Below are 27,730 nucleotides of genomic sequence, written 5' to 3' on the forward strand. Positions count from 1 at the left end.
AATCTTGAAATTATCAAAAAGCCTTTCTAAATATTCATGGGAAAAAAATGCCTTACAAATACCATGTTTCTTCCTTCAATAATACTCAAGTTCCTGGTTCATACTTCCATTCTGAGAGCTGAACTTTCTGACGTGGCTCAATATTTTTGATATTTTGGAAATCAATGTAGTTGAATTTATGGTTCATAACTTTGGCTGTAATAATAGGATTATTGCTGTTAATCATTTAAGATGGCAGGAAAAATCAAAACATTTAAAACTATTGGGTGCCATTTAAAAATAGTTCCACTAAAGTAACATTTTTTTCCTTAAATTACAGTGAAAGCTTTTCTTCCCCTTGTTCTTTCCCTCCTACCTCCATACACACACACATTTAATCACTTAGGCATAGCAAAAAATAGTTTGGCAGGCACTGCCCAATCTGTTGACTGTAGCAGATTGTCCTATGTTTTTCTGAGAGAAAAGTAATACCTAAGCTCTCTAGAAGCTATTTTTTCACTCCTGAAACACATTTCAATGACCAGAAATTTCTTTGCATTTCCTTTCCTTGAAACGTGAGGTTGAGTCTGGAATATTTAGATTTTGTTGAAAGTCAGGAATAATCCTCAAGTATTATAGTCCTATTTTCATATTTCAAAATTACCTCTTATCTATACAGGAAATACTATTATGTGCTTGATTTTTTTTTGTCTAAGGATTCAATGGTACTTGTAGTTATATTTAATTTATAAGACCCCTAAAATGATGTGCATAAAAATTGAATAAATATAAACATTTATCAAAGCTCAGTGGAGTCCCTTTAGACTCACAACTAATACACTTTCATTTATGCTTTTCAAATGATATAATTAGGTGTCTGCATTTGGATGGGTCCTAGATTTCTTAAAATATCGCAATTCTTTAGAAAGCAAATATATTAACTTTGTCAAAATGCACTAAATCTTTTTCACCTTGATATTCATTTTAAAATGCGTTACTTAATGGTGAACTCTCCTGTTTTTAAGCTTTTCTGAGGGCATTCTTACTTTTTTTTCTTTACAAAATCATTTGTCATTCAGTGGTGCTTGAACATGATCTGATTACTAATAACATCATCTCTTTTTGCTTGTGGATTTAAAAAACCCATTGGAAATATATGTGAACTCACAAAGCTACAAGTGCCTTTTCTATTTGATTTCATGGGCTGTCATCCAAAAAAACGTTATGCAGATAACCAGATAGTTTTTCAACAAGCTGTTCGCAATACCACCTATTCAAGGAATGTACTAAATGTGCAGAACGGACAGATAGTGGGAAGCCTATCAGTTCAGCCTTATCGTCGTCATGCATTTAAAAACAAACTGGTGAAGGCCTCTGGAAGGACTGGCCAGAGAGGACGCCCTTATTTTTTTAGCTGGTTCCAAGGAATCTTTACTAAGTCAGCTCTTGATAAGAAAAAACACAGGGTGGACCAGGCACGGCTCAACCTAATAGCACCTGATTATTTAGCTGCTTGTATTTTTTAAAAAACCCAACTTAACCTTTTTTGATTCCTACACAAAATATATGCCAAACATAGGTGAGATGATTTTAAGATCAGATATGAAATTATATTACTTGACCTTTTAAAGAAATTTCCCCCTTATTAAGAAAGTAATTCATTTTTTCATTGTAAACAAGTGAGAAATTACAGAAAAGCATAAAAAAGACCATCAGTATCCCTTATAATCATATTACTCATTGATAAGTACTTCTAATATTTCTGGTGATTTCTTCTGAAAATATTTTATTATACTTTGGGATAATATGGAATTTTGGGTTAGCTGTTCATTTTAGGAGCTGCATCTTGACTCCTTCATTACATGGAAAGGAGTTTACTCCTTCAACATCCAAAATATATAAAGAACTCACACACCTTAACACCCAAAAAGCAAATATCCCAATTAAAAAATGGGTGGAGGATCTGAACAGACACTTCTCCAAAGAAGAAATTCAGATGGCCAACAGGCACACAAAAAGATGCTCAATGAAATAACACCTCATGCCAGTTAGTATGGCCAGCATTCAAAAGACAAGGAACAACAAATGCTGGTGAGGATGTGGAGAAAGGGGACTCTCCTGCACTGTTGGTGGGAATGTAAATTAGTTCAGCCATTGTGCAAAGCTATATGGAGGTTCCTCAAAAAACTAAAAATAGAAATACCATTTGACCCAGTAATTCTGCTCCTAGGAATTTACCCAAAGAAAACAATATCCTGGATTCAAAAAGACATATGCACCCCTATGTTTATCACAGCGCTATTTACTATAGCCAAGATATGGAAGCAACCTAAGTGTCCATCAATAGATGAATGGATAAAGAAGATGTGGTACATATACACATGGAATATTATTTAGCCATAAGAAGAAAACAAATCCCACCATTTGCGACAACATGGATGGACCTGGAGGGTATTATGCCCAGTGAAATAAGCCAGGTGGGGAAAGACAAGTACCGATGATTTCACGCATTTGTGTTCAGTTCATTTTAGGAGCTGCTTCCTGACTCCTTCGTTGCCTGGAAAGGAGTTTACTCCTTTAACATCCAAAATATATAAAGAGCTCACACACCTCAACACCCAAAAAGTGAATATCCCTATTCGCTTACTCCATTGTTGTGGAGTATAACAACAAAGCAAAACTGAAGGAAAAAAACAGCAGCAAACTCACAGACTCCAAGAAGGAACTAGTGGTTACCAAAGGGAAAGGATTGGGGACGGGGGAGGAAGGGAGGGAGAAGGGGATTAAAGGGCATTATGAGTAGCACACATAATGAAGGTGGCTCATGGGGAAGGCAGTACGGAGAAGACAAGTAGTGACTCTATAGCATCTTACTACGGTGATGGACAGTGACTGCAATGGGGTGTGTGTGGGGAACTTCATAATATGGATGAATGTTGTAATCACAATGTTGCTCATGTGAAACCTTCATAAGATAGTGTATCAATGATACTGTAATAAAAATAAATAAATAATGCATTAACAAATAAAAAGAAAGGAATTTACCCCTGTGCAAGAAGAGGTGACTGGACATGAGCCTGTCCCCATGTTCCCATGCCACCAAATGCAGCCTTCTTGGTAGACTAGGAGAAGTGTTCTGGTCTTTCTCAGGAAATAAACACTTGTTTTCAAGGCTCTTGAGTTGATTTCAACAATAGCCCCATATGTACTCTAGCAACAGTTGATTGGTGGTAATTATTGTATCAGTATTTTTATTTTTCTGTAATGGGCATAAGTGCATAGCACAACTTCATGGCAAATGCTTCAAGATTCCTAGATAAAGAAAGGTAGAATCACAGTTATAATCTCATCTCTTCTAGTTAGTCATTTTCTGATTTTTTCTGTGTTGTATTAACCCATGTGATCTATTTCAATATTTGAGTTTTAATAATATTTTATATAAGATTTAGTGGAATCATCAGGATTTCCTAATTCAAACTTTCTAAAGTCAAACAGTGTAGAGAAGCTGAAACAAGATGAGATGTATTACTTTGGGTTGCTATAACAAAGTACCATGGACTGGGTGGCTTAAATGACAAATACTTATTTCTCACAGTTCTGGAGACTGGAAGTTCAAGGTCGAGGTGCCAGCAGTATTGGGTTCCAGGTGAAGGTCCTTCTCATGACTCACAGATGGCCGTCGTCCTGTTGTAACCTCACATGGCAAAGAGAAAAGTCATTCCTGTCCTGTCTCTCTTTTCTTGAGGGCACACTGATCCCATGACCTCATCACCTCACCACTTCAATTGCATCACATTGGGGGTTAGGATTTCAACATATGTGTGGTGAGGGAGACACAAACATTCGGTCCACGACATGAAGATTCCACAATATTGGGGAAAGGACTACACAGTCAGTCCTCCTTCAGAGGGCTTCTTCAGCTGCAAGGAATGTCCTTGGCTATCGTCTGCAATTTCTAACGCTGAAAGAAGATGTGGTTGAAAAGTCAACAAGTGTCTTGTATGCTAGATGTTAGGTTAGCATATACTGTTGCCAAGAAAAGAGAATTTAATTCATTTACTCATTTTTATTCAGATGTTATTTCATCCACACATTCAGTAATTATCTAAGCGTCTACTATGTTTGAGGTATCTTGCTAAAAATCTAGAAGATGAGACTAAAGTTTTCACTTTTCCTTAAAAAAGTGGTATAATGACTTGAAAACAATACTCAGACCTCAGTTCTGATGCTTTTGCAATTAAAATCTTGGGTGTCTTTGGTTAAATCACTTGCATTTTTAAATTTTAACTGAATGGTCATAATGCCTGCTCTGCTAGCCATTCATTTGGAGAAACAAATGAGATAATGAATGTAAAAGCACTTGCAGAATATAATAGCACAAATGCTTATTAATTATCAGGACTGATTTGAAAATACATGTAGGATTGATGAGCTGCTTTTGTAATATTTCATCTTGGAGACATCATTATTTTTGAGTTCTTCAGATTTATGAAGCAAACGAAGGGAACACTTGGTGGACTTTCCTCGGTAGAAGCTTTCCCTCTAGTGGTTGCTGTGGAAATCACATGAAGAATTTCTAAAAGCTAGGTGTTCAAATGGAAAAAAAACAATCAAACTAGAAAGAATTGAAAAAAAAATACTCCAAATTATCGAGAAGATGGTCATTAATTTTTTTTAAAGACTCTCCAGTTGGATTTTTTAAATTATACGACACATAGTTTTTGAAGTGAAGAAGAAAATTCTTTGCCCCTTTTATGATATCTGGTCGATTTGAGTGGAGAGGATGGTTAAGACCGTCCTCAGCTTGGAGGAGGCGGTGGAAACGATGGCCCGCGTGCTCCATGTCATCATGTACACGCCGCACTCTCCATGTTGCCTCCGATGGGGTTTTGCCTGCTTCCCGATCTGCCTCCAGCACAGCAGTCGGATCTAATCTTGGCTTCCTCAAGGAAGTTGAGATGTTCTGGGTGAGCATGTATTTTGGTCTTTCTTACAGACACCTTTTAAGAAATCATTCCAAAGAAAACATTGCGATTTATTGGGAAGACGGATACATTTAAAAAATCCAACCCCAGTACCGAGTCCCCTGTTATCTGTCCGCCGCCCTTGCCCCCAGGTCTCTGGCAGAGCTGCCATCTGTGTGTCCCTCAGACACGCCCGTTGATCTTGTCCCCATGCTTGGCGAGCTTGCCTCACGTGGCTGACCCCTGTGGGCTTCCACCCCACCTACCGTAAAATGGTCCTCCCTGACCAACCTCCCAAAGTAGGCTTTTGCCAGTTACTCTTTGTCACATCACCTAGTATTTACTCTAGAGCTTTTGTTACTACTTAACATACTGTGTAACCTATTTATTTGCTAATTCGTTGTTTGTATCCTTCACATGAATGGAAGCTACCGTGAGGCAGGAGAGATGTTCCTCTTACTCACAACTTATCCCAGAACCTAGGACAGGGGCTTCACACATGGCAGATGCCATAGACACAATGAATAAATGAATGGAAAAGGATAGTAACATTAACGCGTTGGTATCAATCGTTTGAAACTTTCAGTGAAACATTAAATAGGCTTTGGTACCCTGTACTGCTTGAGACTCATTTTTCCATCTTTGAAATAATCTAACTTCCTAATTTATTTTACATTGAAATAAGGTTTGTGAAATATTTATAATTCTTTGTAGACAAGCTCTGTTATAGGACCATGAAATTTAAGCATTTGGAGAGAATTTTAGTGAGTTCTTGTGCTAAACAAAAACAATGTTTTTATGTCTTTTTTTATTAAACCCAGTTTGATTCTACAACTTATTTGGTGACATACTCTATTTCTTTTATCTGTACAATAAGTTATTTCAAAAACTGAAGTTGTTTTTTTGAAATTTAGGCTATTCCATCTTGTTCTGTCTTCATCTGTTTCATAAATCTGAAGAACTCAAGAGATAATTGTTCACACTCACATATTTGATAGTCTTTTCTAATCTCAATCGTTTTGTAAAAACCACACCTCTTCTTAAATGCCTTACTTTTTATTCCTTTCATCAGTTTTGATTGATGTTCTCCTCTGCAACTGCTTAAGTAGTCTCATGTACCTTCATGTTTTTGAAGCCAAAAATGTGCACAGGAGCCCAGGGATCCCAGGTCTCAGAGACTGAGGCATCTGCATGTCTGTCTCCTGGCAGGCTGAGGTGGGTGAAGCCTCTGCAACATGTGAGGAAATGTGTTTGCTGGTGGTGATGTTTCTTTCTGTTCATGTGAACTTGTTGCCCTATGCTATGAAGAAACAGGTGGCTTTGCTATAAATTTGTGGCAAAAAGGCTAAGACTCCAAAACCTGAATTTCTTACTTCCATTTTCTGCTCCATCATTGTCTCCATGCAGCCCTATGAGAACAAGGGAAATGTGCATAGGACATCATTGTGTTCCCCTGGTGTATGTTTAAAGAATTGTATATTCTCTAAATGTGATAATAATCTGAGTTTGTTCTGATACTGTGTGTGTATAAGTAATAATATGTTTTAATCTATTGTCAATGAACGGTAGAAATTAGAATAAAATTAATATGCATTTATAGATAGTTATGCTTATTACAAAGACAAAAATAAACAGATGAAAAACAGCTTATCATTGGTTTATTCAGGCTCTCTCCTTTCATTTAGGCTTTCTGGCTCTCGTTACCATAGTTACTGGTTTAATCATGATGCACAGAATCATTTCTAATTACAGTATATGCCAGCACAAAAATTAATTCTTTGCATATCCTAGGCCATAAGCAGCTTGTAGCTTGTTTTTTGGCACTTTATTATCCTGTATTCTTTAAAAAACATTTGTACATAATCTTCAATCTATTATTTTCTGCTGTTTGTTATTAAAATGAAAATAAATCCCTAAAGTGGATTGGTGTTAAAATAAGCGATACAAAAAGTTTCCAAGAGATGAAGGTTTATTACAAGGGAGACATCATTAGTATTATCCCTAATTAATTAATATAAATTCATATGCATTTAACACTGTTTTTCTATCAGAGATTATTGCTAAAAGGTTCATTATTTAGAAACCAAAATTATTAGATTACTGTCACAAAGCACTTGATCCAGAAACCACTATTTGAGCATTCATATTTTCTAAAAAATGGGCAATTTCATCAAAATTCTCACTATTAAATTTTTGAAGAGTCTTGGAGATTACTTAGTAGAAACCATTATTTCTTAATATGTGTCAAACTCTTGTATTCCAGGGACACTAGGTAATTTCTCCCAACATCATGTGTTGACACGACCTAAGTGTGTCATCTTAGCCCCTATTCTGCTATTCCCAATTATATCAATAAAGTTAGAGCACGTACCAAAAAAATGTTATAGACATTCCTATTCATTGTCATTATTATTTTGCAGCTGAGTAGCTGTTTTCAAATATCAGTGTATTATTATCAACAGTAGAGATTTTTAGAATATAGTTATTTTGATGTACATTTTTATTAATGTGAAAATGTTATTTTTATTCTTGATTAAAATATAATACTCTCATTGCTGCCTTAGTAAAATGTTTAATAAACCAAAAGGGTGTTATTTTTTCTCACAAAATTACAATATATCTTTTCTGCAAACCTACCAGTAAACATTTTCTGTCAGATTGTTCAAAGCAATTTTTATTCAGGCTGTTGTGATAATGCCCCCATGTGAATTTGAACACAAATATTTACACTGGTTGGCATATACATTTTCAAAAATAATCAACGTATGGTGCTTTCATGACACTGATTCTAAAACCTCTTGTGTCTTTCATAAATGCAAGTCCACTGGGCATTTTCAGTTTCATTGATAAAACTGGTCACAATCATACACAGTGTATTTCTATTTAAAATAATAAATGGACTAGTGCATTATGATGGATCTGACTTGTTTGGTAATCTTGTGCTGCTGTGTTCCTCCCCTAGCTGGCATGGGATCTCTTTGGCATGTGCACATTTTCCAAGAAACAGTGTATGTACCTTGGGAAAAGGTCCTGGTTTCATTTGTGCTTATGGGAAAACCTCTGATGCTGAGCTATAAATATTTTTCTCCCTGTAAGACTGAAGCTGATAAATGTAAAATAAAAATGTGAAACATTTCCTGCTACAAAGACTAGGCCCCATTTCCTGTTGCTTCTGTTTAACATCCTCACACTCAAGTTCTAGGTCAAGACATGTATCCACTCATTTACAGTTTATTACAAAATAAATTTTAACTTCCAGTTGATTTTTATTCTGACTTTTTGCATCTGGTAGACATATTAGTTAGTGGACATATAAAATGAGTATATTATGTTGTTAACTGAAATAATGTTAAACTTAACTGAACTGTTTAATTGCCATTTAAGTTGCTGAAAAGTGCCCTGTCTTTAATTGGGGCTGACATACTTACTGGCTTTTTTTTTTGGTATTTTTAACTTGCTTGGCAGCAAATGTAAATCAACTGGAAAGTCTAATTCTATTAAATTAGCTCTACTGATTTAAGAGAGACAAAACTCTCTTCATTTGGGTAACAAGTTTTCCACTAGGAATAATATAGATTATTAAATCATTGACACTTCTAAATACTCCAGAAGTGAAATTGTAGACAAGAAGATTACTACGTGAGTTTGACTATTTTTTTTTTTCAGGATTCTTTGTTATTCCTTTGGCACTGCAACAGCCAAGTGCCATTAGTTGTATTTGTGGGAACAATGGTGGCGCCTTCTCAGAATTCATTCAGAATTCCACCTCTCATCCATGGGTGTGGCAGACACAACTAAGACTTCTATGCAGATACTGTTAACTGGTAGTCATAAACAGAGTGGACATTTGTAATTACAAGCATTTTTCAAAATTTTGCTCATTAAGAATTATTTAACTTTTAAAAATAAAATGCAGGTAAGCCTGAGATACAAAAAGAAACCCAGGCTCTGTGTTATCCATTCACCTGAGGTTATATCTATATAAAGCATCGACTAACAATTTTCAAATTAAATTGGTTAATTGAAAGTCACTGTAGTGTCCAAACCAATTACATTATTTGATTTCAGCTTTTGATCTAAGGGGCACATGTAAATTTAGATGCAGTTTTTCATTGTAAAAATTAGCCTTTTTATTTAACTTGGCTTTACTCTGGACTTAAGTGCTTATAAGTGAACAATTATCTAATAGATTACTTTCTTCTGATTTTAATTTGAATTAATTTTAAACGCGACACTTCAAAACAACTTGTTTAAAAAATTCAAGTGAACATAAAATGTGGTAGTGCCCTTCATAGTCCCTCGTGTTTCCTCCCCGTTTTGCTCTCCAGTTCATAGGCAATCACTGTTACCAACTGCTGATACTTTCAGCTTTCTTTCTGTTCATTCAGTCACTTGTTCATTTTAATTAAACATTGTAAGTACTGTATGTCATGCAATGTGTCATGTCCATTTTTTGAGAAATTTCCGTGCTGTTTTCTATAGTGGCCGCACGAATTTACATTCCCATCGTCAAGTGCACAAGGGTCCCCTTTTCTCCACATTCCCACCAACACTTGCCATTTCTTGTCATTTTGCCAGTAGCCATCCTGACACATATGAGGTAACATCTTATTGTTTTGAGTTGCATTTCCCCAATAATTAGTGATGCTGAGCATCTTTTCATGTATATTGGCCATCTGCATGTCCTCTTTGGGAAAATGTCTATTCAGGTCCTCTGCCCATTTTTTAAATCAGATGATTTGCTTTTTAGATATTAACTTTTATGGGTTTTTTGCATATTTTCAACATTAACCCTCTACCAGATATAGGATTCACTGATATTTTCTCCCATTCAGTAGGTTGTCTTTTCATTTTGTTGAAGGTTTCCTTTGCTGTGCAGAAGCTTTGAAGCTTTTTAATTTGCTTTTGGAGTCAGATAGAAAAATTAACCTCTAAGACTGATGTCAAGTAGCTTACTTTTCCTTTGTAGTTTTTAAATTTTGTGCATTTATAAACTTCCTCTGACAGGGTTTAGAAATCCACGTCTTTTAATGATTCTAGGGTGGCAGTAGGAATACCATAGGATGTGCAACTGTGTCTCCGTTCAGTGAGGGTCTGTTCCTTTGAACGGGTCATTCCCGAGAGCTATATACACAACCGGATTCAATGGATGGAAGCTGTCTGCCACCCTGAGCTCAGGCGGAGGGATGGGAAGGTGACTGCCGGCCCTTCTATAGCAGTGGACTGGGTCCATCACGGGTGGTGAATTAGCACCACTGCCCAGACATCCAACTTGCCTGTTGGATCTCAGAATAAGGCACATTTCTGCGCTGCGGTCTCAGTGCTCAGCACAATGCCTGGCACAGAGAGCATGTTAGTAGTCATACCATCATCATTAAAGTAATCAAGAAATATACATGGAATTAAACGGGACTGAGAGATTATCATTCCTTTTTAAATAGCAAACAGTTCTTAATATCCGCTTTGGAATTTTATGCTTGCTCGTGACCTCTGAGCATGAGATGGGGATTTGAGCAATAATTTTATAATGATTATTTTTGAGAGCTAGTTTAGGCGATAGTCTGAAAAATGGGACTAGGCTTTATAGCTAACATAGCATGAAGTAATTGGTTATACAATTTGTAAATATGCCAGGAGGCATAAATGATAGCTACAAAATTATAAATAGATGAAAAATAAATGTGATGGTTTTATTGCCTTGCTTTGTGAATGTTCAAAAGCATTTCTAGAAAGTTAATTTCCTTTTTTGTATTTATTTGAATGGAACCAGTTAATCTCAAATAAAACCCCATAAATTTTAGAACCAAGAACAACACACTGATAGATGCCCTCACACAATATACATTTTAGTGTTTGAACAGTTTCTTTTGAGAATTATGACATTGACCTTTACTGAGATGAGTGTAGTCTGTAATTTCTCCTACATCTTCAGATCTGGGTAATATTTTAGAGCATTCTGGTCACACAACTTCCAATAAACAACTTTAGCAAACAATTTCGTTTTTTAGAAATCATAAGTTACTGATTTATTTGATCTGTAGCCAAAACTTGGTGTATCTATGGTTTCCTACATTCATGGATATAACCCTTTTTCTCTCCGGTGTTAATTGATGAACGTTTGGGAATTACAGGCTTGCAAAAGAGAGTAAATGCTGTAAAATTAACATTTAAAAAATTAACTTCATGGAGAAAAAATTTACTTATAAAATGCACCCATTTTAAGTGCAGAGTTCAATGACTTCTGACAAATGTGAACCCAGTGTAACCACCGGTCCTCAGAAATGTCACCTGTGGCTTTGGCTAGTCATCACCTCCTCCCTGCCCTCAGGAATCACCGATCTGCTTTTGCCACCATGAATTAATGTTTCCTGCTGTAGAATCTGGTATAAATAACTGCCACTTTTTGCCTCTGTCTTCTCTTACTCAGCATACAGCTTGTGACAGTCATTCGTTTAGTGTATATTAACAGTCCCATTTCTTTTACCTGCTCAGTAATATTCCACTGCATGGATTTACAGCTTGTTTATCCACTCACATGTTGATAGACATTTGGCTAGTTTTCAGTTTAAGGCTATTATTTTTTAAAAATGAAACAACTGACAACATGATGTGCAGGTCTTCATATGGACACAAGTTTTCATTTTTCTTCCCTACCTCCCTAGGAGGGCACTTGCTGGGGTGTATGGCAAGTGTATGTTTAACTTGTAAGAAACTGTCGGAGTGTTTCCCAGAGTTGTTCTGTTTTATAGTCCCCCGAGCCCTCCATCAAATGGAGTGGTACTTCATGTACTCATGGATGCTATTGTTAACTTGCTGATTTTTTATTTTAATCATTTAGAAGGTATATAGTGATATCTCATAGTTGTAATTTGCATTTCTCTGAAGATTGAAGAAGTTGAGAATCCTTTCATGAGCGTATTGATCATTTGCATATAATGTCTTTGAAGTATCCTATCCTTTGCTCATTTTTAACCACATTGTTGGTTTTCTTGTGATTAGTATTTGGTTTGCATATATTTTCTAATTTTTTACTTTTAACTCTATTTCTTTATACTTAAGTGTATATCTTATACATATAACTGAGAGCAGATAATTGAGCATTGCTTTTTTATAGTCTGACAGCCCACATTTGTCCTGGTTACACCATGGATATTATTGTAATTGACAGTAATGAGTGGGTTTGTCTTCTTATTTTCTATATGTTCTACCTATTCTTTGTACGTTATTTAATTTTTCTTGACTTCTTTTTGGTTAATTGAGTGTTTTTAATATTCTTCCACTTTGATTATCAACTCTATTTCATTTTTAGTCTCAATACTTGCTGTAGTATTCACAATATGTACTTTAAATCTTAAAGTTTACCCTCATGTAATATACATCTTCATGTATAAATCAATAATCTTAAAAGAGTGGACTATTTCCACCTTCTTTTCCTTGTGTCATTATTGTCATACATTTTACTCCTACATGTGTTATAAATCCAAAATACCTAGCTATTATTTTTGTTGTAAACAGTTATCACTATCTATTGCCTTTTGGTGTACAGCATCTGATGAGAAGTCTAAACACTCTGTCTTCCTCTCCATGGAATGCATCTTTCCTCTCAGTTGCTTTTAAGGCTTTTGTCCTTACAAAGGAGCTCTACGTCATCTCCTTTAGAAGGGCACTAATCCCATTCATGTGGGCTCCTCCCTCATGATCTAATCACCTCCCCAAGGTCCTGCTTCCTAACGCCAGCACCTGGACACTTATAATTTCAGCATATGAATTTTGGGGCCACACAACCATTCAGAACACAGCACTTGCCATGCTTCAGTTTCTTCACCTGTAAACCTGGGATACATATGGTACCTGCGCTACAGGGTTGTGGGAATTAAATGCATTGAAACATGTAAAACCCCTAGAATATGTATGGCACATTGTAAGTGCTTAGTTAAAATTTGGAAACTGTAATCAGAAACTTTTTTTAAATTTCAGATAAACAACAAATAATTGTTCAGTATAAATATATCTCAGGCATTGCATGGGACATTATTATAATTGAGAATCATTTGTTATTTATCTAAAATTTAAATGTAACTAAGCATCTTGTCCTAACTGTTGCCCATGACAGAGGAGGGATAAAAACAATCATCACTCTCACACCAGTCTAAGCTTAGGCTTCAATAGCGATTAATTAGGCAATATTTATTCAATATTTTTCTGTGCCTCAGTTTCCTTGCCTGTAAAATGGATACAACAATAATGATTACCTCATAGGATGACTGTGTAGATTTGAGATAGGAGAAACCAATGTTCAGAACTGTGTCTGTATTCATTCAGGTGCACAGGAAATATTCACTATGGGTTGATGACTTTAATAATGATTATCATTCTAAGGCACTGTGATTGCCACTATTACTGTTTGTTTTTGTTACTGTTTTTGACATTTTTAAAATTGCACATGATTTCCTGTCTCAAGAATCTAATCAGCAATGTAGCTAGGAAGAGCTAAATGCCATTACAATAATGGATAATGAATTTATATAATTTGTGTCTGTATTATCTAAATATCATGCATTGTACCACATAGTTATTTATCAGTATCAGTTATTAAATAATATTCTGTACTAAAATTCTGTAACATGAACTGAGAAGGAACTATCCATGTTTAGGAAATGGTTGTATTGCCTTCTCTGGTATGTTTGGGAGGAATGGAATGCCCATTTTATCTGCTGGAAAAGTGCCAGGATTCTTGACAGAAGTTTTCAAATTATTTGAATAGCTTCTTTTCTTAAGAACTCAAAGGAATTAAAATGAGGTTCAGCATTTGAGACTCAAAAGAACTTTACCAAGCAAAAAAGGATGCTTTTATACTTTAATTCAGAATTGAGTGTAATTTGTCTAAATTAAGCTTGTGAAGTGCATAAAATAAGCTGTATAATACCCAAAATTCTCCCTAGAAAGATGAGTTCATGCTGAAACTTATTTCAAAAAACAACAGAACAGTTTTTAAAGATTATTTTAAACAATTAGGCTTATGTTATGTTTTCTTTGTTGTTAATGTTGTGACTTGTCTAAAAACCCCTTTAAAAAGAATATTTACATGGAAGTGATCTTCACTGTGAACTAAACTGCTCTGATATTTCTGTTTTGAAGCTGTTGATGCTCTTTTCAAACAGCAGCAATAAAAGCACAATTATTACAAGATGTTTTTTATTAATAAAAGAAGATCACCTCAATCGAGAGTGACTTAATGTGGTCTCTGGGTTTCATGACTGACATTATTCAGCTCTGGAGCTCACATAACATGCCAAAAAAAAAACAACAAATATTGATGGTTGGTTGTGTTGAAAAAAGAAAGATCCAGAGAAAAGGAAGGTGAGATTGCATGATTTTCCATAGGGAAGGTGTAGGTTCCCTGGGGACACTGGTGAAACAAGACTAACTTTTCATGTCAAAACACTGTTTGGCTCCAGTGACCCCCAGACAGGTCCCAGGCCATGCTTCCTGCAGGGGAGCACATTCCTTCACCACCATTTGAGGTCTCCAGTACCTCTCAGTCTGTGTTCCTGCCTCTCAAGACATGGACCTCATTCTGCTTTACAAGTTACTGCTTTATACACTTCTCTCCCTTACTAAACTAGAAACACAGATCTTGGTGGTTGAGTTCTGTTGATATTTACATCTGTTGCCTTAACTAATATGGTAGTTTACCCATGCCCAAGGCTCTGTACACATTTTTGTTGAGAATTAATGGATAGCTGAAAGGAAAAGACCTTACTGTGCTTACTCCCTGAATACTTCTGCAGTTCACACGTGTGGCTTCTCCTGAGCACCAGGCAATTCTGACACCAACTGCCTGGAGTTAGCATAACATCCCACAGGTTATGGTTCAGCCCCTGAAGACTGCTAACCCCCAACTTCAGGCACCAGTCACAAGATATATAAACATGCCCCATCCAATTCATATGTTCCGGGACAGTTTTACAAGTGTAGCACACTATGTTTTGTTTGTATTTTAGTGACTGAATTCATCTTTGTTTAACCCGGAGTCTTACCAATGGGGTTATGCCTTTCCGGAAATAGCTGCAGAGCCAGAAGCCTTTCAGAATAGCCTCCCTCTTCCCAAGCACTCTACGCTTCTTGAAGCAGGAGCTAATGGGATTTCAGAATGAGATTTAGCTTTCAAAATATTTTGACTGAGATAGGTGAGTTCAAGGATATAAAAATGCTCCTTTTCGTTTATGGAAGTGTCCTAAATACAGAAAAAAAATCACTGGTGTTCTAAAATTAAGGCCTGAAGTTGTGTTCCATGTCATACAGATGTGATTTTTGGTTTTCATTGGTATTTCTGGGAAGGCTGTTGCTTTTTAAATTTTGTTTATTTCTTTTACTTAATCACACTCTGAAACTATTGAGAGTTGATGATGTCTTACTCCACATAAGCCTTAGGCTTCCAGTGTGGTCTGGTCTCATTCATGACTTTCTTGTGTATTAGCCATCTACTTAATAGCAAATGGTCCCAGGAAATGTGTATTGTAGAAATGTGCCATAAGATGTATTTTCAGGCACCCCACCCATGCAAATTAATAAAGGATAGTGATTAATAACAGTGTTTCCCTTAGAACTTTCTCATTTTAATTTTGAGAATTAGATATTAAATATAAATTCCTATTATCAATCAGAGTTCTTTGATCAAACTGTACTGTAAAAATACATATAAATCAAAATGTGATGAATCAGAGTTAAGTATGCTTATTTATATTCTAGCTCTCTTGCACACGATCATTTCAAACAGGAAAAAAAAAGCTGACATTTTCATGGCTGCCTTTCCTGGTACATTTTCAGTTCTCTGTGCCACCCACCTCTCTGCATGCCCACTGCAGCTCCCATCGGCTGGCCAGTAAACTCCTTCCTTCTGAAATGACTCCTAGATACACTGCTTTTTTGTCTCAAGCTCTTCTGGAGGAATTTTAAATTTCTGGATGAATTTGGGTGGTGGAAGTCTTTGTGGCAGTGGGAATAATGTCTTGTCTTTTAAACTTTTGTAGCACTTGTTATGAAATCAGATATCTAGGCACTACCTGTGGACAAACTAAAAGAAAGCTGGATGGTTTTCCCAGGCTAGGGTTATGTCACAAAGGCAGGACTTCTCCAATATATGTATTCTTTAGAATAACACTTTCAAAGCTAGAATTTCCTTCCAATTTATTCCAACTTTCTTGTCCCAACTCATCATCGTATTCATGAGGAATGTGGACTTTTATATCTTTCAAAGACAGATTGTAAGCCTCTTTGCAATGTATGAATCTAACCAAGCCTTCGGGATTCAGAAAGGAAAAATTTGCTCACTTCAGGACACTCATTTTATAAAGCAAAGTGTCGGTTTATGAAAACATGAAAAAGTAGAATTCTGCTTTCTGTATCTGTCTTCTTTCTAGCAATGACTGCCAGCTCATGTCCTTAAAAAAGAAGGCAACAACGTCTTATGCAAGAAGGACCATCCCCCTCCGCCCCACAAACTAGCCGGCAATAGGCAAACACGTAGGTGCAGATAAAGAAGATTCTTTTGCGTTAGATGAGGTAATCCCTTCACTCATATCAGTGCTCCAGCTGTGACGGAAACATGAAGTACATACAGTTAACCAAAGGGATGAGCATCGGAGTCAGGAAACCTGGACCCAGGTCAGCAGCTGGCCCTCACCTTGCGCTGACCCATGCGCCTCACTCTTTTCCTTCAGGGATTCATGCATCCTTCCTGCTAAACGCCATACACCAGAGCAGATCCCGCCTGGACGGGGGCGACACATCCCGCGTCTGTGTTTCACCTGTGCTCAGAGAACAGTGCAGTGCTTTCGGGCTGACTGGACATTCTCCACGAAGAGAATCATACCCCCAAACCACGTTCCTTGGTCCCAGGAGGGGCTCCAGATGACAAGGGATGTATTTCTTGTATTGCTCTCCAAATTTTATCTTTAGTTCTTTTGCTGGCTCTTTTGGGAAGTCTGGTATATTCCAATAAGTAAATTACCAAATAATATCGTTATCTGCATGGTTTGAATTCAACAACTAAATTACCAAATAATATCATTACCTAGATTGACAACACCAATTGTATTAGTAACTAACATTTATTGAGTGCCTGCTGGGTCCAACATTGTGTATATGTACCACATCATCTTTATCCATTCATCTATTGATGGAAACTTAGGTTGCTTCCATATCTTGGCTATTGGAAATACTGCAGCAATAAACAGGGGTGCACATGTCTTACAACTCAGGGATTTTGTTTTCTTCAGGTAAATTCCTAGACGTGGAATTACTGGGTCCAATGGTATTTCTATTTTTAGTTTTTTGAGGAAACCTCCATACTGCTTTCCACAGTGGCTTCACCAATCTGCATTCTCAACAACAGTGCAGAAGTGTTCCCTTTTCTCCACATTCTTACTGGTATTTTTATTTCCTGTCTTTTGGATAGTGACCATTCTAGTGGTGTGAGGTGATATCTCATTGTGGTTTTGATTTGCATTTTCCTGATGGTTAGTGGTGTTGAGCATCTTTTCATGTGCCTGTTGGCCATCTGTATTTCTTTTTTGGAGAAATACCTGTTCAGGTCCTCTGCCCATTTTTCAATTGGGTTATTGTTTTTTTGGGTGTTGAGGCATGAGTTCTTTATATATTTTGGATGTTAACCCCTTATTGGATAAATTATTTATGAATGTGTTCTCCCATACTGTAGGATGCCCTTTTGTGATGCTGATGGTGTCCTTTGCTGAACAGAAACTTTTTAGTTTGATGTAGTCCCACTTGTTCATTTTTTATTTTGTTTCCCTTGCCCAGGGATATGTGTCCAGAAAAAAATTGTTCATGCTTATGTTCAAGAGATTTTTGCTTTGCTTTCTTCTAAGAGTTTTATGGTTTCATGTCTTACATGTAGGTCTTTGGTCCATTTTGAGTTTATTTTTGTGTATGGAGTTAGGCAATAATCTAGTTTCTTTCTCTTACATGTAACTTGTAAGAGAGTTATATGTAGCTTTCAACACCAGTTATTGAAGAGGCTGCCTTTTCCCTATTGCATATTCATGGCTCCTTTATTACATATTAATTGAACATGTACACGTGGGTTTATATCTGGGCTTTCTATTTTGTTCCATTGATTATGTGGGAGTTCCTTTAACTTGAGAGGGAAGGAGAGAATGTATGTTTGATAGGCACTTAGCAGTCATGGACTCATCTAACCATTATATCGTTTTCTAAAGATGAAAACTTTGGCCTAATTCTTCTTTTTTCACCTTCATATAACTAGACATCTGCTGGAAAATCTCAGACAGACTCCTTGATGCTTCTTGTGAAGGGAGAGTTTTGTTGATGATTGAAAAATAAAAAGACCTGATGTTTTTAAGTTAGAAATGCTTTAAGGGTGCTTTAAATGTTTTAAGGGTGAAAGTCAATCATGATTTCAGCTTATTCTGACCCATCCATCTTTTTTTGTCTGTAGATTTTTCTCTACTAAAAAGGTGAGGTCCTGGATTTAAGGAGGTTATAGTGGATATCAGTTAGACACCATGAGTCATTTTTGTGATATACATAATTTTCAAAGTTCCTCAACAGAAAGTCACTACATTCAATTAGACTACCAAAGACCTCATTCTTAAAAGACAGATCGCCAGAAAGGTTGAATGTTTTTGTAAGTGGTGGGCAACAGTCCTAAGCAGATATTTTAATTATCTATATAGTTATTTTAGAGTTACTGAGAGTACCCTATCTGATCCTAACTATAAAAGGTAATCTTTCCACCTTCCCCAGTTTTAAGATCAGTATAGCAGTGTGCTCAATTTTACTTCAAAATATGAGGCTATACAATCAACAAATAAGAAAAAGGTCTTTATTCAAAGATATTTTATACAGTAGTAAAGCAGATACTAACAGCTCAAGTAAAAGTAAAAAAAAGGGTTAAATAGACAACTCAGAAAAGAATGAGGCATAAACATGAAAGTAATTCTTTCCCATTAATATTCAAACACATACAAGATAACAAAGTGATTTGCTATAGCTTAACAAATTGCTAATAATTTAAAATATATATATTGTTCTATATTTCAGATATTGCACTATAAACATATTTTTTGGAAAACGTTAAGAACCTTGGTACACAGCTTTCCCAGTAAACTCCAGAAAACCAAGTTAAGAATCTTTCAATCAAAAATCTTAGGTCAGGAAATTCTATCTTTAGTTACAAGCATTCTGTTAACTCTTGCTAAGCTTTCTTCCTTATGGGAATGGTAAACAATGATTTAAGACATTTTCCAGAATTAATTTTTCTAACATCAGTTTTTTTTGTGAAAGGCAGGAACCATGTCTGTACTTTCACAGTATACACTAATGTTTCTTCAGAAACTATTGCAATATTGAGGCATTCTTTACTGAATATTGAATATCTCCTCCTTTTCCCTATTTAAAGATTTTTCTTCTTGATTCTGTTTTTCTCTAAAGCTTCTTTCACATATAGCTCAACAGCTGCTGCTCCTGGTATCAGTTCCATTATGTAACCTAAACTTTGCATTTCTTAAAAACTGATGGCTTTTTGTCCAATTTTCTAATTTGTCCAATGTTTCTAAAGAAAATTCATAGCTTGCACATACGGTTATCAAATTTGTCTGAAACATCTCTTCATTATAATGTTTCTCTTTTCCTATCATTCTGCTGTCTATGTTCAATGCTGACATTTAAAATTCTGTATGTAATATATGTATCCATAAAAACTTTCTGTTTTAAGAATATAATATGTTAGAAAAGGCATTAGGATAATTTACTTTTTTATCTAATGGGATTTATTACTGAACCAGTTTTTTTGAGTTAATGTTTAAAATTAGATAACTGTTTCAAGTTTCATTGAATGGGTAACCAGAAAAAAAGGGTCCAATTTTTGAAAAATTATAATAATTCCTTATAAATTATCCATCTATAAAAGGCAATTCAACTTTGTTGTCTCTCAGTACTGTTTTGTGTGGAATACTTTCCTCTCCTTGGGTTGAGATTTCTTGAACCATTTGGTATTATTTTTCCTTTGCTTTTAGGTGTGTTTTCTGTGCTAACTCATTCATCCCACACAGAAGACTCACAGGTTTTAACTTGCTCATCCTGAATCATTTTCTACTCCTTCTCCCCTGCCCCTGTTTTATTAATTTTGTATTAAGAAGATGGAGGAACAGGAGTCATCTGTTGGGCAGATTTTTAATAGCTGCCCGCACTGCAGGGGGCAGTGTGCAGGGACAGTAAAATCCAGTCAGCCTTTCGACTGCTTTGTTCCTGTTAGAATCACATGCTGTCTTTCTTTGGTAGGAATTCTTTTGCGGCCTCAAGCCCTCACATTTCCTAGCTTTGCCGATTTATTGCTAATATTTCATTTCTCACAAAATTCAGTCAACAGCAGCGTCTGGCAGGCCCTGCAGTGCAGGTAAGGGGCAGTGCTAAGGGGAGAAGGTGGCTCTTTGAGCAGAGGTTAAAAGGACCAGGACATCTTAAATTTTAGGACTGCTAGAGGTCATTGTGATTGTGTGGCGGGCAGGTGAAAGGAGTGGCCCGTCCGCTTGCCTCACTGGGGAGACGCCTCCCTCTGTTCTGCACCGTCTGGAGGAAGTCAGGCATTTGGGGGATCTGGTCTGATTTTCTGGCTAAGTGGACTCCTAAGGATGGATATTTTCCAGGAGAAATAGACTTTACTTCTTCAGCAGGAATGCTTTTAGCAGGCTGTCCTTGGCTGGGGGACTGCTTATACTAAGTAAACGCAGGGTCTGTGGATTTATGAGGCTGGAGAACATCCATCAACCACAAAACACTTTGGGGGTATGAAATGAAGATGTTTCGTGCCCTAACTTTCTTCTATGCGAGTGGTAGTTCGTACGCCCTCTCCTGCTTTTACCTGTTTTTCCAGGCCACAGAAACCACATCCGGTGTGGGAAGGAGGCACCTGGGGGAGACATAGGTTGTTCCAGGCTCCTTGATCTGAGCCTGGCCCTTGCTTGCTCTTATTCTAAGACTGAAATTTTTAACCAATAATGAAAATTATTAGTAAACCTTGATATTGTGTAAGAACTCTCATTTACGGCATCTGATTTGAGTGCTTGAAAGTGTGGTCAGCTCAGCCCATTGATGGCATTTTCCCCATGATGCACGCCTTTTAGTCTGGCATGCTGGGTTGTCCTCTGTTAGGCCTGCCCTCAATGTGATACAGAAAGGAAATAAAACACCAAATCAGCACTAAGGGTACAGGAATTTATGCTCAAGGACCCTTATAGCTTTTACAGGCATTCATAACTTCCCTCTGAAATAACAGGCTGAGAAAAACGGCAACATTCTAAACAATTTAAAAGAACTTAACATTTTGCCAAAACACGGAGTGGTTTTAATTTACCTCCAAAGCCGATGGAATTAGGTAGCCTGTGTATGTTATGTCCTTAGAGCCACCCTTGCAGAATCTCTTGCATGACTAAGAGAGTCAGGGATGCACTGAACAGAAAACTAGGCTTCCGTATCTCTACAGCAGAGATGCGAGTTTGTAAGCCGTACTCCGCACTGTGTATTACAACTCACAGAAAACGAGTGGTGGGGCGGTGGTACATGGGGAGGGTTGGGGGTGTTGTGAGTTCCTGCCCCATCGCACATCACCACACCAGGGGTGGGCTTTATGACAGCATTGTTTCCCAGTCTCTCCTTCCTGTGTGCCCATGGGGGACATCACTGGGCCGGCCGTTAGCTTTTTTAAGAGGAAGTTGTTCCATGTGTAGCTGTAGACTCGGTGTGTCCATGGCAGGAGGTGAATTCAGGATCTTCCTGCATCACCCCTTCTTTGGCCCTATCTATTTTTGTTTTACTGGGAAAAAAGCAATATATATTTTTCCACTTACTGGCAATAATGCATATGTATAATCTTATTCATGCACAGGAGTCAGTACGTTTTCTGGAGAGAATTTGGGCAGTTTGTTTCTATTGGAGCCATTTTGCCCAATACATGAAGACAACTAACTTTTGCAGGGAAAAGACACATCAGCAAACAATCCTGTTCTCCAGTCAGGAGAGGCACAAGGTGTAGTGGGTGGCATCTAGCGCTTACCTGAGCGTGCGTGAGGTAGTAGGCGTCACACCTCAGTTCTGCAGCCACTGGGAGACGTAGTACCGTTATCACCAACGTCCTCAAAATGAGGAGATGGGGCTCAGGGGGATGATGTGAATTGCCACGTGGATGGTACTAATTTGAAAGCAAACTGGTACTAAGACCTTGGCTTTGTGCTCTGAAGTTGTTTGTAAATCCAGTGTTACTATTTAAGTAAAACAATATTTCTCATCTTTAATTGTGTATTAAACACAGACTTGTGAATAGTATTACATGTTATTTTAAAAGTTGACTTCAAGGGTTTTTTTTGGTCATTGTCAAATTAGAGAATTGACTTCATTCCATGAATTCCCAAATGGAGTTAATAAACAACTCAATTCATTTGCTGTTTTATACTTGTTTCCTGCTGCCCTTGACTGGGAGCATTTCCAGAAGCACTCTGCTCCCCGCCCCTCCCCTCTTCCTTTGTATTCTTTTGCTGTGTGAACTAATCCTGTCTCTGCTTAATGTCTTCCATTTGTTTAGCTTTCAGAAACTGCACACCCCGCCCCGTAGCAGCGTGCATGCTTCTCGTGTCTCCTGGGCAGCTCAGTTTGGTATGGCAGTGTCGCCTCAACGCGTGCCTGTCCTCAACGGAATTAATCACCTCGCCACTCCACACCCTCCCCTTCTTGGTTCGTTTACTTCTCGCTGTCATCTTTCAGACATCTACATCTGAAGAAAAATGTTTGCTCACTCTTCTTTCAATTGCTTCAATCACCCATCTTCAGATTTTTTCCTCGCTTTCACAGACACACTCTTTTGGTACCATTTCATGCCTATTGTCCTAGTTTGCATTATCACATTATCTGCATGAAGCTTCTCGTTGATTTCTCTGCTGTCAGAAGAGCCCCTCACTTTCCATCCATCCCACTAATTACTGAATTTATCTTTATGAAACAGTAGTTTCTTTATGTCAGTTATCCACTCTCAACCCTTAAGTACTTCGCTACTCACAACATGTCACTTCATTTGGGATAACGGCCTAATAGCATCTCTTTCAACCCCCCTCATAAGCCCAGTCCACCGGGATGCAGATCTGGAAGGGGTGATGGTTAGCACACTAAGGGCAGTGGGAGGCCTTGGGTGGTGTTTTCACATTATGGGAGGAAAACTCTCTTGCCAACACTTCGGGCTTAGAAAGTATTAGAATTTTCAGATTGAGAGAGATTTTTTTGTTTTAATAGCAGTGAGATCAGACAGTTTAATAAAAGCAGAAGCAAAGAATAAAGGCAATTTAGTTTGGACTGAATTGGAAAAGAGCAAAAATGAAATCAGAGGGCTCTTGTGGAACATGCAGCCCTCTCGGGGGTGTATGTGCCTCTGTGTGTCTGTTTAGAGGTAGGGGTGGTATCTTAGTCGGCCTGGGCTGCTATAACAAAATACTATAGACTTGGGTGACTTATAAACCACAGAAATTAATTCTCCACAGTTCTGGAGGCTGGAAGTTGGAGATCATGGTGCTGGGAGCAGGGGTGTCTGAAGGGGGCCTGCTTTCTCATTGACAGCCGTCTCTTCCCTGTGTCTCACATGGCGGCAGGGCAAGCCGGTTCTCCGAGGTCTCCTTCCATAGAGTGTCAGTCCCAGCCGTGAGGCACAATTACCCACCAAAGGACCCACCTCTTAATAGCACCATGTGGGGGGTTAGGATTTAAATATCTGAATTTTGGGGTACACAGTCTGTTGGCAGCTGCTCTGGGGGTGTCTCTCCCTGTGCACTAGGGGAAACCGACCTGGATGGGGGAGGGTTCCTGACTCTGAGCAGCAAAGACCTCTTTGTCGTTGGGACCAGCCTAGCTGAGGAAGGGATTCACTGAAGCGGGAGTGGCAGCGGATGGCAGCGGCTGGGCAGGCAGCAGAGCGAAAGGAAGGGCAGAGGGAGGGAAGGGAGGCTCCCTGGACTCCTGCTTCGCACAGGGCAGCTCCCCTGCCAGCTCCTGCAGCCAGGGTCACCCGGAGTCCCGCGTCCACTTGAATCCACACGGCATGGGAACTAAGCGCCCCCCACCCTGGGATCTGGGGGAGCCGCAGTGCCCTGCATGGAGTGAAATGGTGTTCTGAGAACTTCCCCAAGCAAAGAGAGGAGATTTTCAGGCAGGCTGCTAAGGAGCGTGATCGCGCATCCGCAGTGCCGTCCTGGTCACCCAGGTGATGGGAACTTGCAGGCCCAGATCAGAAACCTCAGTAGCCCTTCCCTACTTGTCCGAAGTAGAACAGAGAGAAGACCTGTGCTTAAGTCTAGAAAACTGAAAAAAACAATGAAGTAACAAAGACGCTTATCACTGGAAGAGGGAAGAGACAAGACTCAGTAAGCTGAGCAGTGAGAAGTCTTTATTTAAGGCAAAGTACACACCTGAAGAAAGGAGAGTGTGGGTAAGTTCAGATAGGAGGGGCTCCTCCAAGCTGGGCATTCATGTCTTTTAAGAATTTTCAAGAATGGAATGAAGGGCCGGAGAAGCGGAGGCTTCTCCTGCTGTCTCATGATGTCTTTGTCTGGTCAGAGACGCTATGTCACCATCCATAGTTAGTCCTCCAGATAACTCTGTACAATAAACTCAGCACAAGGAATTTGTTGATCCCGTTCCTCTCCAAGACAGTGGTGACCCTCCAGCACTGGGAACATACCATTGAGGACTTCTTGACCTGCCTTACGATAGGGTGAATTATTGGCTGATTACCATAAAATATGTTAGGAATCTTACATCCTAACTCCCTGATTTTTAAAATGAAATCTTAGCCTTAAGATGGAGTCTCTCATGTTCCTACTGTGTCATTTATATCTTGACATTTTTCATCGTAAGCAGGAAAAAATAATCTGATGCTTGTCCCATGCCCCTGCTCTACATCAAGACCATAGCAGGTGGTGTGTAGGTGAGGAGAATCAGAGATCAGAGGCAGCAGGTGCTCTGTGAAACAGACCAGGAAGGGTGGCCCGATACCCAGGAAGCTCCTGGCTGGGCCTGTCAGTTGTTAAGGGCTGAGAAACAAGTTGTGCCCATGAGGTTTAAGGAGAAATGTGAGCTGTTCATCTGAAGTGGTCGCAGGTCATCTGTCCTTGAGGTGGGTGGTGGTTCTGCCAAAGAGGACCGCAAAGATGATTTCACGGACGGACAGCCCCCCGATTGTGGTGAAAACATGAAGCCGTCCTGAGTCTGACGGCCACTCTGCAGTCACAGCGAGTGACAGCTTCCTGTCTCTCATGCTCCACCTCTCAGGCTTGTTCTCACTGATGCCGCCGAGAGTTGCTTCAGTTTCAGTGCTTCTTGCATCCAGCTGTGGCCGTTGATTCCCTCATTGAATCCGATGGTGTTAAGCACAATAAGAAAGATGACTTAATGGGACTGTTACTGAAACCATTCTGCAATTTTCATTACCAAAAGAAGTCCCTGTTGGAATGGTACCCTCTACTTTCCAAATGCTTCTTGAAAGCAAAGATACAAGGAATGCAGTCCACACCAGCTGTGTCAGCCTAATTTAGAGAGAAATTAAGTGCTCATATTCAGTCAGCTGAAATGTTCTACACCCTGAAATGCTCCTCTTTTCTTAATCATGGAAGGCCCAAGGAGCAGTGCATTTCAGTTCCCCGTAAACATGACAGTTGGCATTTTCCCGACATTAGCATTCTTGTATAATATGAAGACTGGCTCTTTCAGAAGATGATTCCTTCATATTAGAGGATATATATTAAAGGAGATCAGAGTGTATGATTCCCAAATGGGCCCTTCGGCATAAGGATAATTTTGAGCTGAAAGCCGTAGAGAAACAGCAGATGTGGAATTCTCTGCCCTCACTGCCTCTCTTTGCCTATAAGCAGGGCACAGATTTCTCTTTGTGAAGATCGAGCAGGCAGGGTGGCAGGGTATCAGCCCTGAGACTGAGGACAGGAACCTGCCTAACTCGCCGGACTAAGCAGCCCCTCTCTTTCCCTCAGTTTCCCCCAGGCGTTTGCCTTCCCACAATTCACCACCCCTTCAAGCCTTTCTCGTGACCTTTCTCTTGAACCCTTTCTCCTTTGTCTTATCAACAATTTAATCCTCTTTATTCAAATGGTATATTAGCCCCTAACTGCTTCTTTAGGTCTTTGCTTTTATTCTGTGAAGGCCTCCGTCTGTATATGGAATAAAATATGGAAAACTGAAACCACTCTAAGAATTTCCACAGGAGAAGCTACTACAGGGAATAGGTTGTTTTAGGTGACGGACTCGCTGAGAAGCCAGAACAGCGAGATGGCGTAGGGATTAGTAACTGGGAAGCTGAGGGACCTGAGGCATGACAGCTGATGTCTGAAATACAGACTCCTCATATGAGAAAGAGGATCACATATCCCCCATACGTTATTCATATACGGATCCATCCCCTAAATGAAACTACTGTTTTGGAGCTTTTCAAAAATTTTGTGTTGGTTGTCTGTACACATTGTTATATGCCCGGTCAGCATTTCTTTGTTTTGTTTTCTTTGTTGCAGCGTATCCTTAGGATGGATTGAGCTAAAATAACTTAACCACTTCCCTTTTGATGGTGTTCTGGTTGGGTGCTGGTGTTTTACTCTTAAAAATACTGCTCACCGAAAATTCTTGTATCTGGTTGTTCGTGCAGTGATAACAAGATGGAAGGGCTTACGATAGCGAAAGAAGCCCATTATCAACAGGAAAGAGAACATCCTCCTTTTTGATTGTGGGAAATCTCTCCCTGTTTGTGAAAGGTGCTGCGGGCAGAATGGAGAAGCTACTTGCTCAAAGAGGTCTTATTCCATCAGACAAGGTCCTCTTTCCTACTTTGTGCGTCTGTCTTTTGAGCTAAGGCAGGACAAATGCTCTTGTAGAGGTGCTTCTCTTTGCAGTATGCACAGTATGTTTGTCTAGATTAGATACAGATGATTTGCTATTCTTGGGTTTATGTAACCACCTTCCCTTTTTTCTGAGTGAGAAATCCTCAAAAGACTCATAAAGTCTTGTAATTTAGAGATAGGGACTGTCTGCCATCCTCTCTTTGGTTTTCCAACTAGATCTACTGTGTCAGTTTGCAGATCAACCACAGAAAAGGTGAGTAAGGCTCTTAACGATATTGTCCGTGTTGAGACTAGGGTGTTCTTGGAAGGAGGGAGTCAAATGGTCTGTAACGTTAGAGGTTAATTCACCATTTCCCTACTTTAGGACTGGCTTTATGACTAGTCAGTTTTAACAAGTAAGATCTCAGAAATATAGTGTGAAGTTGGGAGCACTCTGAGGTTAAATTTTGATGATTATCTTTGGTATCATTTTGTTAATAAATAAATTCATACTGTTTTTTTTTTTCACCAAGTTTTAGCATGTCCAGATGCCACGAGGAGATGAGTTAATTGATGGGTATCAAGCATCCTAGACATTAAATTCCTAGGATAAACTTACATCCTTCACTGAAATTCTGTGTTTTCTTAGGAGTGGTAGGGCATGTCTTGACTAAATTATGTAAATCAGACCTAAACAAAGATTTGAACCTATAAAACCAATGAGATTAGTCATCTTGTCCACCTGTAAGACATTAGGAAGGAATGTCATGCATTCAGAGGGGTGTGTTTGAGAAGGAAAGAGGATACCATGGATCTGCCGGAGGAACAGGAGAAAGGAGGTGGGTCAGAATTGGGTCAGGAGAGACAGAGAGGTATCAAAGTTTG

At 38.5% G+C, this 27,730-nt stretch overlaps 1 protein-coding gene across 1 annotated transcript in view; it reads left to right on the forward strand.

Moving 5' to 3' along the window:
• The window catches only part of GPM6A (glycoprotein M6A), a 238,611-nt gene that overhangs the window by 35,587 nt on the left and 175,294 nt on the right, over positions 1 to 27,730 (forward strand). The window lies entirely within an intron of this gene.

The sequence above is a fragment of the Manis javanica genome, chromosome 12, assembly GCF_040802235.1.
Source record: "Manis javanica isolate MJ-LG chromosome 12, MJ_LKY, whole genome shotgun sequence".
In the NCBI taxonomy this organism is placed as follows: Eukaryota; Metazoa; Chordata; class Mammalia; order Pholidota; family Manidae; genus Manis; species Manis javanica.